This window comes from Leopardus geoffroyi, chromosome C1, assembly GCF_018350155.1.
Source record: "Leopardus geoffroyi isolate Oge1 chromosome C1, O.geoffroyi_Oge1_pat1.0, whole genome shotgun sequence".
Lineage (NCBI taxonomy): Eukaryota > Metazoa > Chordata > Mammalia > Carnivora > Felidae > Leopardus > Leopardus geoffroyi.
Window position 1 is genome coordinate 175,692,717 of NC_059328.1, and position 17,354 is coordinate 175,710,070.

General features: G+C 37.1%; 1 protein-coding gene and 1 long non-coding RNA gene across 34 annotated transcripts in view; one reads left to right on the forward strand and one right to left on the reverse strand.

Annotated features, from left to right (window-relative positions):
• The window catches only part of GULP1 (GULP PTB domain containing engulfment adaptor 1), a 274,031-nt gene that overhangs the window by 12,232 nt on the left and 244,445 nt on the right, over positions 1 to 17,354 (forward strand). The gene's annotated exons all lie outside the window — the stretch shown is intronic.
• On the reverse strand, positions 12,115 to 14,925 carry LOC123599206. Its single transcript, XR_006713039.1, has 2 exons — positions 14,627 to 14,925; positions 12,115 to 12,392 (listed from the first exon to the last, which is right to left on the reverse strand). It is a non-coding gene; the product is annotated as an uncharacterized LOC123599206 (long non-coding RNA).

Consider the following 17,354-nt stretch of genomic DNA (forward strand, 5'->3'; position numbering starts at 1 on the left):
ATAAACTCATAACCTAGTCATTTTATAACATACCACTTTATTGGTTGTTTGGGGGTTTTAATGTATTAGAAATATTAAATGTACATTAAAAAACATTGAAGGAATCTCAATGCGTCTTCTAAATAATTTAAAGCTTGGAGTTGTGATAAAACTAACGTAACTATTTAAATGTAAAAAATAAAACTGATAGTAAAATTAAAGAAAATTGTGAAGTACAGATCCATTCACAGAGGTATAAAAAAATGCAGGCATATAATAAACTTTCAAGTAGAAACTAGTTTTATAAAACTTAAGTTCACTGACACCATTAGCAATTTAATTACTTTCTGCCACCATGTTCTTGAATTAGTTTTTTTGATGATTTTTTTAACATTATGCATATTGGCTTTTGTAACGTGCTGTATCAAAGTATGGAGATATATCTGAGTCTTTGCCTTTTTGTTTTAAAGATGGTAGGAATTAATTACCCAAAGCTGAGAAGACAAAAGCAGGAGTGAAGTATTAATGCGTAGTGGAAATGATTGTTAACCAGTGGTTTAAGCAGGAGGTGGAGGCAAGCAAAAGCAGGAATAATTGCATAGTCTCAGGGAATATTAAGCAAGTGTCACAACGGGCAGGTTAGTTGGAATTAGGAGGTGTGAGAAACGGAGCTAAAGGTTGTGTATACAGCGCAGATGAAAAAGAGCAGTTGGTGAAACTGGAGGTGGAAATGTTTCATTTGTTGAAAGCTTTCAGTAAAGCAGAATTTCAGGTAGGTCACTAGTTCCAGAAAGACTGGGGCTATTGTATTGGAGAGGAACATAGACAGGAGTTTGAATACCAAAGGAAAACAAAAGAGTCCTCAGAATAATAGTTATGGATGGAGATATCCAAAGTAACAAGACCTACATTACTGTGATTGAGATGCACATATTAGTTTTTTGCATAAAAATGCAGTAAACATGCTTGAGATGCTTCCTGTATGAGATCATGACCTTCATTCAAAGCTGGGTCAGAGAGACCAGATACTACAAAGTGCTGCAATTCTCAGAGGATTATTGTTCTTATAGAAGCCCTTGTTCAGGGATTGTCCTGTGGCATCCCTTTGCCCTTACAGAATAGGAGTGCCCTCTGACCTTTTCCTGGCTTAAAAGGGAACCACATTCTGGTGGCTTTTTGAATGTGAATAAATTATTCTTTGTATGGAAATGAATATAAAGAGACTCTACTTATTTACTTTGGGAATTTTGGTAGAAAATATAACTTGGTTCGCAACGGATGTAACACAAAGAAGAAATTATATATCCAGATCATTCAAATTCCAACTTCCACTTGTACAATAATCACATAAAATGAATAGTTTTTCCCACCCTTAAATTGTCTCCCTTAAGTAGGGTCTTTGTGGAACTTGCACTCTTTTCTTAACTTATTATACCTGTGAGTTCACACCAAAAATAATTTTTTTGAATAAGTGAAATGATAACAAGAATATGACTGGGTTCAGGAAATGCTACCTCAAAATATGGCACCTTGACATATTATTGAATATTTCAAGTTGAAGGAATTTGAGAAATAACATGTGAAGGAAGGACTTTCTGACCTTCTGAAGCAGGTCATACAGTCCTCAAGTGAGGATTTTATCCTCTGTATCCCAGGAGGGAAGAACATCCTTATCTCTGAAGGCAAAGGGACTGAGAGGAATCTGAATGATCTTGCTAAGTTTCCCACAGTTTACTATTCTTAGCTCATAATCTTTCTTCTCTCTTTCCAAGACTGAAACTCTTCTTCAAACCTGGCATAAAAACAGTCAGGTTTAACCATTTATTCAAGTCTTTATTTTCTTAAGAAGGCCCATGTCATGCAAAACTTATGTTTTTCTCTTGTAAATCTATCTTTTGTTACAGGGAGTCTCAGTCAAGAGCTTAGAAAGGTAGAGGAAAAAGATATTTTTCCTCCTTTACAAATGCATTTATAGAGTGCTTACTGTGTCGTAAGCATTGCATTATATATTTTTTATAATTTAAAAATGATCAAGAAACTTGTCTAAGATTTCACAGCTGGCAAACAGTGGACCAGGGAAGATAGTAGGATGGGAAATAATGTATCTTAACTACCATACCAGTTGAGTGAGTGTGCAGTTGACTAGCAGCAGTCACCCTGGAGGTTTAGGCCAGCCTCGGTAGTTCTCTTTACTAGTGAAAGTGCATTGCCTTTAAATAACCTGACTGCCTAGACACCTGGCTAATGCTTGATTCCCCCTTGCTTTGTGGCTCAATGAGCTGCTCATCTCTTGCTCTCAGACATGCAACTTGGCACTCCTGTGTGACAAGGTATTTGTTCATTTTTATCTCGGTTAGTTAGATAACTCATAAAAATTAAGCCATTGACTAACTTGTGTCTGTTGCTTTGGCTTTTGCTTGATTTTGATTTGTCTGGAAGGTTAACATATTGATTGAGAAAATCTGACATTTTCTTAATCTCATTTTTCCCTAGTTTTGTCAAAATGATAAAGTTTGAGTAAATAAAGGCTAAGATGTAAAATCATTAATATTAATAGTTTCTGATAGCATGACAAATACTTTTTGCTCAGATATTTGACAACCCTTTCCTTCACTGAGAGGAGAGACTAGATAACCTCAAAGAACATTTCAGCCCTTAAGATAGTCTAAGTTTTATTTTCAAATAAATTTGAATTTATTTAAATTTGTTAATATATCATATTTAACGTTGTCCTAATTTTAATATTTGATTTTATTATTTTGTCTTTTTGTGTGTGAAATAAACTGTTAGACCTTTGATATCTTGTATTTTATAGCTTGGGTATTATTATAAGCTTCTCTTGAACACTTGGAGTCACACACAGTAACTTTGTTAAGGGAAAGACATCTCTGTAGGAAGCAGTGACAGTAGAGAGGGTGTTTTAAGCATGTAGGAAGTCTTAGACAAACAGTGAATATATGGTTCAACCATAGGACTAGAAGACTTCAAATAGAGAACTGAGTGGAAGAGAAGGAAGGACTAGCATTGCTGGAGATGAAGCTGGTGAGGCAGAGATCAGATCTGGTGGGGCTTTCTAATCCCCAGTTTGTGATTCATTTGAAGAATAATTGGAAACCCTGAAAGATTGTAACAGTGTGGTGACAAGATGTCAGCTGCATTTTAGATTTGAAGAGAAGTTCTTCCAGTAAGCCTAGGCAAGTGAAGATGATCCTAGTTTAAAGTGATGGCAATGAGAAATGAGTTTATGAGAGAGTTATTTAAGAGAAAGAAATATGCGCATTTTGTCAATAATTGTGGGAGGTAGGCAAGAGGATTGTGTAAATGTTGATTCTGGAGGAGGGTAAAATAATTTTCCTCTATTTTTCTAGGTTCTTGTCCCAGACCCCTCCCCCCAACCACTGTAAAAAAAGAGTAACAAGAGAAAAACAAAAGTTTAACAACATGTATAACTCCTGTAGACATAGGAAACATCCAGAAAAACTGAGTAATTCCCGAAAATGGCCCAAGCCATCACCTTAAATACCATTTCTGATAAGATGTTGGGAGGGTAGGTATCCACTTATGGGAGGTTTCCAGGAAAGGCACAGTAAAGGGTATGGCTATTACACAGATTTAATTCAGTGTCTTCTCCATTGATAAGAGTTTCTAGAGGTTTATCATCCTTCTCTTCCTACTTTGAGAGGGAGACACCTTTTTACGCATGGAGAATTTCCTTATAAATGTAAATATCCCTTACAAAAGAGTAACTTTTGCTTGGTTTTTAGATCTCTCCCACATCTTCTTTTTCTTGAAAGTAGTCAGCTCAAGGGGCGCCTGGGTGGCACAGTCGGTTAAGCGTTCGACTTCAGCCAGGTCACGATCTCGCGGTCCGTGAGTTGGAGCCCCGCGTCGGGCTCTGGGCTGATGGCTCAGAGCCTGGAGCCTGTTTCTGATTCTGTGTCTCCCTCTCTCTCTGCCCCTCCCCCGTTCATGCTCTGTCTCTCTCTGTCCCAAAAAAAATAAATAAACGTTGAAAAAAAAAAATTAAAAAAAAAAAAAAAAAGAAAGTAGTCAGCTCAAGGTAATCCTTATGCTAAATGCATATTTTGTTGCGCAAATTCTGCTTCCCTTCAATTCTAGGATTTCTAGTTTGGGCACCCTGGGTATTTATCTTCTTCAGTAGAATAAATATAGGTAGAAGTAGAATTATTGATGCGAAATAATGATTTCTGTTTTGAATACATTTTGATGTGTCTGAATCATCTTGTTACAGACGTCCAATAGTAACGTCTGTAACGTCTCCCCCCCCCCACACACACACACCCCTGTAGTGAAGAAGTTTGCTGTGGGGTGGTGATATATGTGTATATGTGGTATATGTGTGTCTGTATTGTTGGGCCATCCCAAGATGGCCACTTTGGCATGGAGATGATTTGAAGCTAAAGGCAATTGAGACCCTATGGACTCAAGAGAAATGTTGTCCCTCTTTTAACTACATAGAAGAATCTAAATTGAGGATCTTTCCCAGAATATGGGTTGTTAGCAGAGGAAAATTTTGTCTGAATGACCCATCTGTATAGAAGGACAAGTATCTAATTATCAAACATCAGCATCTGCTCTTCTTCATCGTCCTTCCTCTGAAGTCCTGGATCCCTACCCTCTTCCCTCTCTCTCTCTCTCTCTCTCTCTCTCGACGATGAAGAAGAGCAGATGCAGATGTTTGATAATTAGATACTTGTCTTTGTCCTTCTATACAGATGGGTCATTCAGACAAATTTTCCTCTGCTAACAACCCATATTCTGGGAAAGATCCTATATATATATATATGTATATATAGATCCTATATATAAGAATCATATATATATATATATGTGTGTGTGTGTGTGTGTGTGTGTATGTATACACACACACACACACACATAGAGAGAGAGAGAGAGAGAGAGAGAGAAGAGAGAGAGGGAATATATATATATATATATATATATATATATATATATATAGTACATGTATAAATTTTCAGATTTCAGATTATAGATAGGAGTTTTTAGCTTAGAAAGGGTCATCAGAACAAGAGATTATGTAGTGGGAAGAAAATCTATCGCATGGCTCAGAGAAGCACTAATATTTTAACCAGGTTATAAAGAGCAAAGTTTATAAATAACTCTAAGGAGGAATTATGAGGAGGAAAAAACCCAGGAGACTATGATGTAAAAGCCAAGATTAAAAACAAAACAACAACAAAAAAGATGAGGGGAGAGGATGATCAACAGTGTTAAATAGTATAAAACATTTCAAAAATAAAAAAAAAGCACAGATTAAAAGTGTCTTTTGTGTGTCTACTGTACTTGACATAAAGTTCATTCGGGACTGTGGTGAGAACCATTTTGATGGAATTATGTGTATGGTGAGTTAGTTGTGAAGTAGAGTATTTAAAACAGCACCTAAAGACAATTCTTTCATGGAATGAGCCTGTGTGTGGTGTAGGAGAAGAAAATTTTTTTACTCTACCCTTTTTCAGTTCTTTTGGCTGGTCTATTAATTACATTGACACAAGACAAATTAACAGGAGAAAAACAAATTGAATTATGTAAGTATGGGAGCCCCATAAAAAATATGAGGCCCCTGAACAATTGAAGCTTAAATGCCATACTGAGGTAAAGAATGGGATGGTGGCCTGGGACTACAAAGGGGAGGAGAGTAATTCACAGGACATAAGAGGAACAGATGTTTGGCAATTAAATGCTCACTCTGCCATACAGATGAGTCTTTCAGATAAAAAGTTATCTCTGCTAATAGCTCTGTTTGGGGGTCAGATCCCCTATATAAATTCTTGTAGGTGGTCAAGGGAGAGGTAAAGTTTGTCTTGAATCTGCTGGGTCTTCATTGCCTTCAGCTAAAAATAATCCACATGCCAAAGTGCCATATTTGGGATCACATATTTTGTTCCCTCTCAGCAGAATAGGAGACAGTACAAAAATGAAAAGGGACTTGGATTCCAATGCAGGAAGTGTTTCTTTAAGGTGGGAAGGACTTCATTATACTTATTAAAATTTTTAAATTTATTTAAACTAAAAAAGGCAAGAACAGTTTACCAATTTCTCCCATCCTCCCCCTCCCCCACCTCTGGCAATCACCAATCTGTTCTCTGTATCTATAAGCTTGGTTATTTATTTATTTGTTTATTTAAAATTTTTTTTAACATTTATTGATTTTTGAGAGAGAGAGAGAGAGAGAGAGAGAGAGTGCGCCTGAGTGGAGGAGGGGCAGAGAGAAAGAGACACAGAATCCAAAGCAGATTCCAGGCTCTGAGCTGTAAGCACAAAGCCTGACTTGGGGCTCAGACCCATGAACTATGAAATCATGACCTAAGCCAAAGTCAGATGCTTAATCGACTGAGACCCCCAGGCACCCCTTTATTTGTTTATTTTTATCTTTATTAAAAAATATTTTTTAACATTATTTATTTTTGAGAAACAGAGAGAGGCAGAGTATGAGCAGGGGAGGGGCAGAGAGAGAGGGAGACACAGAATCCCAAGCACACTCCAGGCTCTGAGCGATCAGCAAAGAGCCGGATATGGGGCTCAACCCCACGAACCATGAGATCATGACCTGAGCTAAAGTCGGACGCTCAACCTACTGAGCCACCCAGGTGCCCCTATTTGTTTATTTTTAGATTCCATATCCAAGAGAGATCATACAGTATTTGTCCTTCTCCATCTGACTTATTTCATTTAGCAAAATGCCCTCAAAGTCCATCCTTGTCACAAATGGCAAGATTCCATTCTTTTTATGGCTGGATAGTATTCCATTGAATATATATACATATACACACACACACACACACACACACACCACACTTATTTATCAATGGACACAGTTTTTTTCCATATCATGACTATTGTAAGTATGGTGCAATGAATATCGGGGTGCCTATTATCTTTTCAAATTAGTGTTTTTGTTTTCTTTGATGAGTACCCAGAAGTACAATTCATGGATCCTATGGTATTTCTATTTTTAATTTTTTGAGGAACCTCCATACTGCCTTCCACAGTGGCTGCACCAATTTACATTCCCACTAACAGTGCATGAGGGTTTACTTTTCTCCGTATCTTCACCAACACTTGTTATTTCTTATCTTTTAGATAATATCCATTCTGACAGGTGTGAGGCATACCTCACTCTGGTTTTGATTTGTGTTTACCTGATGGTTAGTGACGTAGGACATCTTTTCACGTACCATCTGCTTGTCTTTAAAAAATGTCTATTCATGGCATGCCTTGGGTGGCTCAGTCAGTTAAGTGTCCGAGTCTAGGTTTTGGCTCAGATCATGATCTCACGGTTTCATGGGTTCCCCACATCAGGCTCTGCACTCAGTCCCCCAGTGCAAAATAAAATAAAATAAAATAAGTAAAATTAAATTAAGAATAAATAAATAAATAAAATGTCTATTCAGATTTTTCTGCCCATTTTTAACTGGATTGTTTTTTTTTTTCCTGTGGTTTTTTTCCCCCACAGAGTCTTATGAGTTTTTTTAATACATTTTTGTCATTAGCCCCTTATCAGATCATTTGCAAGTATTTTCTCCAATTCAGTAGATTGACTTCATTTTGTTGATGATTTCCTTTGCTGTGCTAAAGTTCTCCCCATTGTATATTTTTGGCACCTGTGTCATATATTAATTGACCATATATGTGTGGGTTTATTTCTGGGCTCTCTGTTCTGTTCCATTGGTCTATGTGCCTGTTTTTATACCAATACCGTACTGTTTTAATTACTACAGGTTTGTAACAGAGTTTGAAATCAGGGAGTGTGATGCCTCCAGCTTTGTTCTTTCTCAAGATTGCTTTGGCTGTTTGGATCTTGTATGGTTCCATACAAATTGTGGAATTGTCTGTTCTTTTTTTGTGGAAACCGTCATTGGTATTTTGATAGGGATTGCACTGAACCTATAAGTTGTCTTGGGTAGTATGTATATTTTAACAATATTAATTCTTCTAAGAGAGATTTCATTATACTTAAAGTAGTTTTGGCAAATAGTGTCTATAGAGACCAACAAGTATATGTATAATTAAATCATGCTGAGTGGTTGGTACTGTGTTGAACTAAAGAGTACATAGCCTCTGAAGTGGGTGGTCCCTCCTCAGCTCTTTCCAACTGTAGGTCTGTGAGAATCTGTCATTGTGGAAAATAAGAAGATGCAAACTAGGATAACATATTAGAATTCCAAGCAGTATTGAGGACCACTTAAGATTTGTTGTCGTATATATTAAAGCTTTGTGATTTTTTTTCTCCTCTAGGACTCTTCTTAGATAAGTGTATGGAGGACAATTGATTTTTTCCTAAATGTACAGTAGAAGGTTAATGTAGTAACGAAGTTTTAAGTTATATTCTAGAAGGTGGTTAAAAAACATGGACCAAGGACTGAACTATTATAAGAGAAGGCACCTGAAAGAGGGAGGGGACAGACTGATAGGGGAAGGTACCAAGAAATAGAAAAAGATCTATGTATTATAGGAGACAGTGGTCAGAATATTTAACGTCAGTTGTAATAGTTCTAAGTGATAAGGACAGAGGAATGCTTGCCTGAAAAAGTGAGAAGGGAGGAATTGGGTATGAAGAATTAAGAAACTGAGAGGCCAATATGTTGGATGAGGGAAGTGGAGGGGGTGGAGGAGCACATGAGGGAGAGTGCTCATGCGCTAGTGTCTACTCTTATGAGAGTACTAATCCCATCATGAGGGCTCACCCTCATGACTTCATCTAAACTCATGTCCCAAAGGCCTCCTCTTCAAATAATATCACATTGGAAGTTAGGTCTTCAACATATGAATCTTGGGGGTAGAGATACAACTCAATTCATGGCACCCAGAAATATATTGAATTTACTTTGAGAGGATGATGGGCCCTTATTGCTCAGGTGGGTTTATTGATAGCAGATATTTTTGTTCTAATTATGTTTTATAAGCCTACTTTTAGACAGTAAATACTACTGAATTAGCACTTCACATTTTAGCGTATTTGATATTTTAAACACACATGCACCAATATTCATTATAGTTTTGCACGATCAGTGTAACACATTATAGAAATTTCTATATTGTAGAAAAAGTCTGAGCTTTGACTTCTTTGGAGATAGGGTTTGGTATTAACAGCCTGGATGCTCTTTGGCAGACTAATTGCACAAAGCTTTTCTTTCTTAACCTGTAAGATGGGTACATACAGTAATTTCACACAGGATTCTTAAGAGGATTAAACACATAACTGTTTCAGGTAGCACAGTGGCTGCAGCTTTATAGGTGGTCAGTAAATGACAGTTAGCATTATTATGCAGAAAAAGTATAATTTTTGTGCTGCTGTATTTAACAATAGCAAAAAATATGTGGTTTTCAGTCTGATTAACAACTATGCTGTTTTATGTAAATTAATCTATCCTAAACTATAAGTACCAATGGAATAGCTTCAATGTAGTGTGTCATTTGCAATTTAGAAAAAGTAAAAAACTAGAGCAGGGTAGGGGCACCTGGGTGGTTCAGTTAGTTGATTATCTGACTTTTGATCTCCTCTCAGGTCATGGTCTCATGGTTTGTGAGATTGAGCCCTGCACTGGACTCTGCACTGACAATGTGGAGCCTGCTTGGTATTCTTTCTCTCCCTCTGTCTCTGCCCCTCCCCAACTCACCTGCTCTCATTCTCTATCTCTCAAAATAAATAAATAAACATTTAGAAAAAAACTAGAGAGATGCAGAAAGAATGCCTGTTTTTTGCTACCTCTCTATCAAAAGCTATGTATTTTCTGTGAAAAGAAAAAAAAAAAAAAAAAGAAACCACCCTAGTTTAAAACATTGTGTAATTTGAACTGAGACACATTTTCTCTTTGTGGAGTAATGTTTGCTTCTTTTATTTATATACGAACAAAATATCATGGAGTAAAATTTGTAATATAAAATATTAATGTGAACCAGATAAGAAATCCTTAACCCTAAAATTACATAGGGGAAAACTCTTGTTAATGTTTTTAGCATATAAACATCAATATTTGCGCGCTATCAAAACAAGTTAAAGAATGCTGAAGAGTAGAAAGGAACAAAAATGATCCGGCCAGTTTAATTACATTTTTCTTAATATTTAAGATACAGTTGGGACCACATACAACACACTAAATTGTAATTTGACTTTTTTCACATAATATACAGATGTACAGCAACTGATTTTAGGGGGTGTACTGGGATGGGGGCAGGAAGAGCTTGAGGAGGAGAATCCTGTAGATGTAATTTCATAATTTCAAATCATGTTGCCATTAAGATAAATGTGGAATGCTGTGGATTGTTGACATCTGAACAGAAAATAAGTAGAGAAACCTAAATCATTTGGCAGTGGTTTCTGGCAGAGTCATAATTTTTCTGTAGGAGACAGACGACTGAGAAAGAGTGAGTGCATTATAAACTGATCAGCACCCATCTACGCCGTTTTGCTTTATCCTTCTTAGCACTTTCAAGATTTGGTTCATTTTGATTGAACGGCTGTGTCAATGATGACTGGATGCCTGCAGGTTGGATTATTTAGGTCATTATTTCCTGCCTTATTTTCTGGATACGCGTTAGCACCCGCGTGTGCCTGGCCTTAACTTATTTTGCGTCTGAGGAGAGGCTCTGTCTTTGAGGCTCTTCTTGATGTCTAGATAGGCAATAAAGTCACTTGGATCTCAAGGATGGAATCTATTTTTCAGGTCTGATGTTTAAAATGCACCATTTCCATGAAAGGCTAAGAGCATGCTGCATTTTGTTTTGTAACTTGGCACATGAAAATGTTTATCCCAGAAAAAAAGTCTTTTAAATATGAATTCTCTTTAAGGCATTAATATTAAAACATTACAAAAATCAGCTTTTGACCATTTTCTCCAGTAACACTTTTTCTAAAAAAAAAAAAATTTAATGTTTGTTTATTTTTGAGAGAGACAGAGACAGAATCCAAGTGGGTTAGGGGCAGAGAGAGAGGGAGACACAGAATCCTAAGCAGGCTCCAGGCTCCAAGCTATCAGCACAGAGTTCGATACTGGGCTTGAACCCACGAGCTGTGGGATCATGACCTGAGCTGAAGTTGGACGCTCAACTGACTGAGCGACCCAGGTGCCCCTCTCCAGTAACAGTTTTTTTTTTTTTTTTTTTTAATTTTTTTTTTCAATGTTTGTTTATTTTTGGGACAGAGAGAGACAGAGCATGAACGGGGGAGGGGCAGAGAGAGAGGGAGACACAGAATCGGAAGCAGGCTCCAGGCTCTGAGCCATCAGCCCAGAGCCCGACGCGGGGCTCCAACTCACGGACCGCGAGATCGTGACCTGGCTGAAGTCGGACGCTCAACCGACTGCGCCACCCAGGCGCCCCGGCCAGTAACAGTTTTTAAAGAAATGTCCCATGGCTAAAATTTGAAAACAAAGAACTATATAAGGAAAAAGAAAGAAAGAAAGAAAGAAAGAGAGAGAGAGAGAGAGAGAGAGAGAGAGAGAGAAAGAAAGAAAGAAAGAGAAAGAAAGAAAAAGAAAGAAAGAAGAAAAGAAAAAAAAAAAGAAACCCTCAAAGTAGAAACATACTGGGGCTTTGTTTTGCTTTTATTTATGTACTCTACCCCCCTCAGTACATCTTAAGTATTGAATGTTCACAAGAAAAGATGAAGCACAGTGTGTAGCTTGTGGGATGTTACGAAGGAAGACCCCAGATGAGTTAGTGAAGACTTAACCAAGATACATATAAACCTGACCCCTTACTATATGTTTTCCTGTGGTGTGTAGTCTTACCTGTGGATCCATCATTTCCTTGTTTAGGGATCTTGGGGATATTATTTTCTTGAATGCAAAATGAAGACAATAATATCGGGGCACCTGGGTGGCTCAGTCGTTAAGCGTCCGACTTGGGCTCAGGTCATGTTCTCACGGTTTGTGAATTCGAGCCCCGCATCAGGCTCTGTGCTGATAGCTTGGAGCCTGGAGCCTGCTCCGGATTCTGTGTCTCCCTCTCTCTCTGCCCCTCCCCTACTCATGCTCTGTCCCTCTCTGTCTCTCAAAAATAAATAAATGTTAAAAATTTTTTTTTCAAAATGAAGATAATAATATGAATCTTGTATGCATCACTGAGTAGTATAAAAGCAAAAATCTTTAGTGATACCAGCAGATTTTTATGTAGGTTTTCTCGTATGCCCCCTTTTCCCACGGCCCCAAGATTTTGAATTCACACTGCGTATTGGGTTTGGAGAGCAGGCCGCATTGGATTTCCTTAGTCTCCTTCTTAGCAGATCACCAGAAAGATTCTGAGAATCAATAAATAAAGTTGGTCTTGTTACATTGTTATTTTTGGAATTGGTCCTTTCCACAGTTTGAATCCAATGGCATTTTTTCTTTTTCAGTCTTGTATTTTGTGAGATATGACATCATGTATGGTTTCTGTGTTAGGAAGAAATTAAGTTATGTTATCATCAGATTCCAACCCAGTGTAAGAAAGAAGCTTCTGAAAAAGAATCAAATTGATTATTCAATAGTGATGTTTTGTTGCTGAACCTATTTGGAGAAAGGCTGAGTAGCTATGGGTCAGGGCTACTATAGAAGAATGTATTGGATAAGAGGATTTCTATTTCCATGGATTTCCAACCATGATAATAATTGAAATTTCAATGGGGTGATCAGCTTCCGTTGAATTTTTTTTCAATAGTTGTAAAATAAGGGAGACCCAATAATTATTTGCTAAGTTCTTTAAAGCTAGAGATTTCTACATTTAATCATGCAGACCATCATTTAAAACACTTTTCTAACTTTATTCTTATGTGCCAGCTACTGTGCTAGATTCCTTCAAAGTATCCCAATATCAGAGAAGCAATGATTCACAAGCTTAGCCTATCTGTTTCAAGTGGAATTTCTTTGAAGTCTCAAATTCACTTGAATCTGACCTTCTACTCCATAAACTTTGTTTTAAAGTAAAACTAATGTATTTTAATTACAGTGAGGCAATACCAATCTTCCAGATTTATGGAATATTAATCTTGTGACTTTGTTTACTCCTTGGCTTGATGTTATACTTCCCTAAGTATACATGTGCCTCTATTAGAGCACTGTCACGGTGGACTGTGGGGAGTCCCTCAAGGTTTTCAAACAGAGTACAGTAAATTAAAAGGAGGTAAGGAACATGATAAACTTTACACTTATGAAACCTCACAGCTTTTGGGCAAGATGGAATGAAGAAGGGTGAAAATAGTGGTATGGAACTATCTTAGGAAATGTTAAAATAGTCTAGATGAAAGATGATGAGGACCCAAATGTAGGAGATATCAGTGAAATTGGAGAAGACTGAATTGGAGTGATGTTTCATGTATAGAATGTTGGCTGATTGGATGTGAACATTTCAGGAAGAAGGAATAATGAGGATCATGTGCAGACTTCAACAGATTGACTAGATGGTGCTACTTTTCACCAAGACAAGGACATATGGGACAAATAATGTGATTGGAGGAAAAGACTAAGAATTCCACTTTGGATTTTTTTTTTTTTTAATTTTTTTTCAACGTTTATTTATTTATTTTTGGGACAGAGAGAGACAGAGCATGAACGGGGGAGGGGCAGAGAGAGAGGGAGACACAGAGTCGGAAACAGGCTCCAGGCTCTGAGCCATCAGCCCAGAGCCTGATGCGGGGCTCGAACCCACGGACCGCGAGATCGTGACCTGGCTGAAGTCGGACGCTTAACCGACTGCGCCACCCAGGCGCCCCACCACTTTGGATTTTTAAGGTTGAGTTGTTTGGGGACGATTATAGGGGAAATACACTATGGCAAGTTGGATATGCCATTTGGAAATAAGGATAAATCCCAGGATATAGAAATGTATTTGGATGTTGTAAGAATGGATGATTGTTAGTGCCATTAGGTCAGACCTTTGAGAGCACTGATAGTTAAGTGGAATCAGAAAATGAAAAGCCAACAAAAGAGACTGAGAAGAACCCAAATATGAACCTAAAGTCTCCATTCCAAAGGTAAGTCTTTTCTACCCAGGAGGTAGATAATAGAGATCGAAACTAGAATCATTATATAGGGGATGGAAAAGAAAGGACTGACTTGCCAAATATTTTAAAAGAACAGTTCTGTGTTGTTAAAGACCAAATTGCACCTAATATAAGGCAGGCATTTCTAGAATTGGCCAGTTTAGCTGACCAGAGTTTAAAGTTCATCTTGGGGTTACAGCTTCCATGGTTATACGCTCCATCCCAGAAACAGATTAAGGATTTCATAGGTTTGGCAAAATGAACTTCAATCCTTGGCCAAATGACAAGATACTACAAGCCTCCCTAGGTTATCCCTAATTCTCCAAAGAATATCTCTGCAATTTGTTTCCACAAGGTCATTCTTTTTTTTTTTTAAGCTTATTTATTTATTTTGAGGGGGAGAGAGAGAGAGAGAGCGCGCCAGCCAGCAAGAACAAGTGGGGGAGGGACAGAGAGAAGGAGAGACAGAATCCCAAGCAGGCTCCACACCATCAGCACAGAGCCCAATAGGGGTTTGAACTCATGAACCATGAGATCATGACTTGAGCCGAGATCAAAATTTGAAATCTTTACCAACTGTGCCATCAAGGTGCCCCTCCATAAGGTCATTCTTAAATGTAACCACAATTGTATTGTAGAGTTAGTTACCTGTTATTTATGACTTCAATTTGGGCTTTTCTGATTTCACACCATCTTGAATTTGAAGTAGGGGTACCTAGAAGTAAATATCAACAGATACAATCAATTTTGACAAAATGAATTTTCCTACATTAATGAAAACTAGTACTAGGCAGTTATATTAGTATTACTAGAAAAGCATTTCATGACAAGCATTATAAACCTACATCTGGGGTCGCCTGAGTGGCTCAGTTGAATAAGCGAGTGACTTTAGCTCAGGTCATGATCTCGCAGTTTGTGAGTCCGAGCCCTACATCGGGCTCTGTGCTGACAGCTCAGAGCCTGGAGCTGCTTCCGATTCTGTGTCTCCCTCTCTCTCTGCCCCTCCCCTGCTCACGTTCTGTCTTTCTCTGTCACTCAATAACAAATAAACGTTAAAAAAAATTTTAAACCTACATCTGTATGTTGAATATAGTTATATTAGTAAACAATTCATTTTCTTTTTTTTTTTTAATGTTCATTTTGAGAGAGAGAGCATGAGCAGGGGAGAAGCAGAAAGAGAGGGAGACAGAATCCCCAGCAGGCTCCCTGCTGCCAGTGCAGAGCCCTACAGGAGGCTCAAACGCACATACCATGAGATCATGACCTGAGCCGAAATCAAGAGTTGGATGCTTAACTGACTGAGCCACCCAGGTGCCCCCAAACATTTTCTTTTCTTTTTTCTTTTCTTCCTTCCTTCCTTCCTTCCTTCCTTCCTTCCTTCCTTCCTTCCTTCCTTCCTTCCTTCCTTTCTTTTTTTCTTTCTTTCTTTCTTTCTTTCTTTCTTTCTTTCTTTCTTCTTTCTTTCTTTCCTTATTTCTTTTCTTTGTCTCTTTCTTTCTTTCTTTCTTTCTTTCTTTCTTTCTTTCTTTCTCTTTCTTTCTTTCTTTCTTTCTTTCTTTCTTTCTTTCTTTCTTTTTCTTTCTTTCTTTTGTTTATTTATTTTGAGAGAGAGAGAGAGAGAGAGAGAGAGCGAGCATGTGCCTGAGCAGGGGAGGGATGGAGAGAGAGGGGAGAGAGAATCCCAAGCAGGCTCCACACTGTCAATGCAGAGCCTGATGTGGGGCTTGATCTCACAAACTGGTGATATTATGACCTGAGCTAAAATTAAGAGTCGGATGCTCAACTGACTGAGCCACCCAGGCACCCATGAGTATGTTTGTGATTTATTGGTTGGTGCCATATTAATGGATAACTCTTCTTGAAAAGTTGAGGATGCTGATTTTATTTATAATTTATAATAATATACCTAATCATATAAGCAAATGACTAAGGTATGTTTTTATAAAGACATATCTATATTTTAAAATATGCCATAAACTTAGCAAAAGTGTTATTGCTTTTATATTGTGATATGATATCACATGGAAGATGATATTAGATGGAACAAGAGATATTTATCTATAAATGAAATTATAGTTCCATAAGGAGATTGATTTTATGAATATAGTGTTTCCATTTCCAGTTTTTCATTGTTCGTTTTTGCACCTGGCAAGCTGACCTTCAGGCCTGGCCAAAGTGTCACTTGTCTATTTATTGTAAATTACCTTAATTGCTGAATGAGAAAAATTTATGATATGTTCCCAATTTTAGGGGGTGAAATAACTGATTTCCTTTTAATTCATATTTTGTCCCTCAAATGATATGTTAATAAATGAGAAAAATCAATCATAAAATACAAACTGCAGTTATTCCTGCTCAAAACTAAATAAAGCAGGATAGAGAAAATTTAAATTATTTCTTTAACTGTTTGTTGATTATTGCTATATATACTATTTTACTGAATCAAAATAACCCTCATAAAAGTTGTAAAACATTTATGGGATCCATTTCAGAGGTGATAAACATTCCTTTTATAACTATTAGAAGAATTTCTAACTTCCTAAAAATACTCTAATGGTATCAGTTGGTTAATTTTCAGAGATGTAGCAACATAAAAATATCAATAAAATTCCGTAGTAAAAATGGTGTGCTGATGGCATTCAATTGTTCTTTTCTTTTGGTAAACACCACATATGGAAATTTAACTCAATACATCTCTTTATTTACGAGTGATATTTGTTTTCTAAACATTTTTAAACCTATGAAATAAACTCTAGGATTTCTTTGCAGATTCCTTTTTAGGAATATGATTAAAGCTGTTACTGCAACTTTTAAACAATTTGTATCTCATATAAAGCAAGGCATTGTATTAAATATTTGCAGACTATAGAAGAATTTTTGCATTTTGCTTTTGGGTGAATTCATTATTTAAAAAAATGTTATTTTACATGAATGCATTCCCATTGTAAAAGATTCAGATGCTCCTAAGTTCTAGAGAGCAAAATATGACTGTTTACCTTCCCACCCTCACCCCCTTACATCCATTCCCCACTAAGGTAAAATCTTTTAGTAGGTTAGTATGAATCATTACAACATAAATTCTATTTACAAATGTATACACCTTGATGATAATAAAAAGGTGAGATTGTAATATATACTCTTTTAGTTGTATTGGAAGAGATTAGCATTGTTGGAATTAAAGAGTTTTGATTTGTACAGTTCAAGGTCACTATAATTTGGACAATCTATCCAAGTAGCACTGCTGCTTAATATGCATCACCCCCAGTTAACTCTAGCATATTCTTGGCATAGCATCTATGAGGAATGGGAAACATGTCCACTAGACAGTAAAATAATTGTATGAAAGTCAGTTCATTCATCAACAAGCCAGAAATGT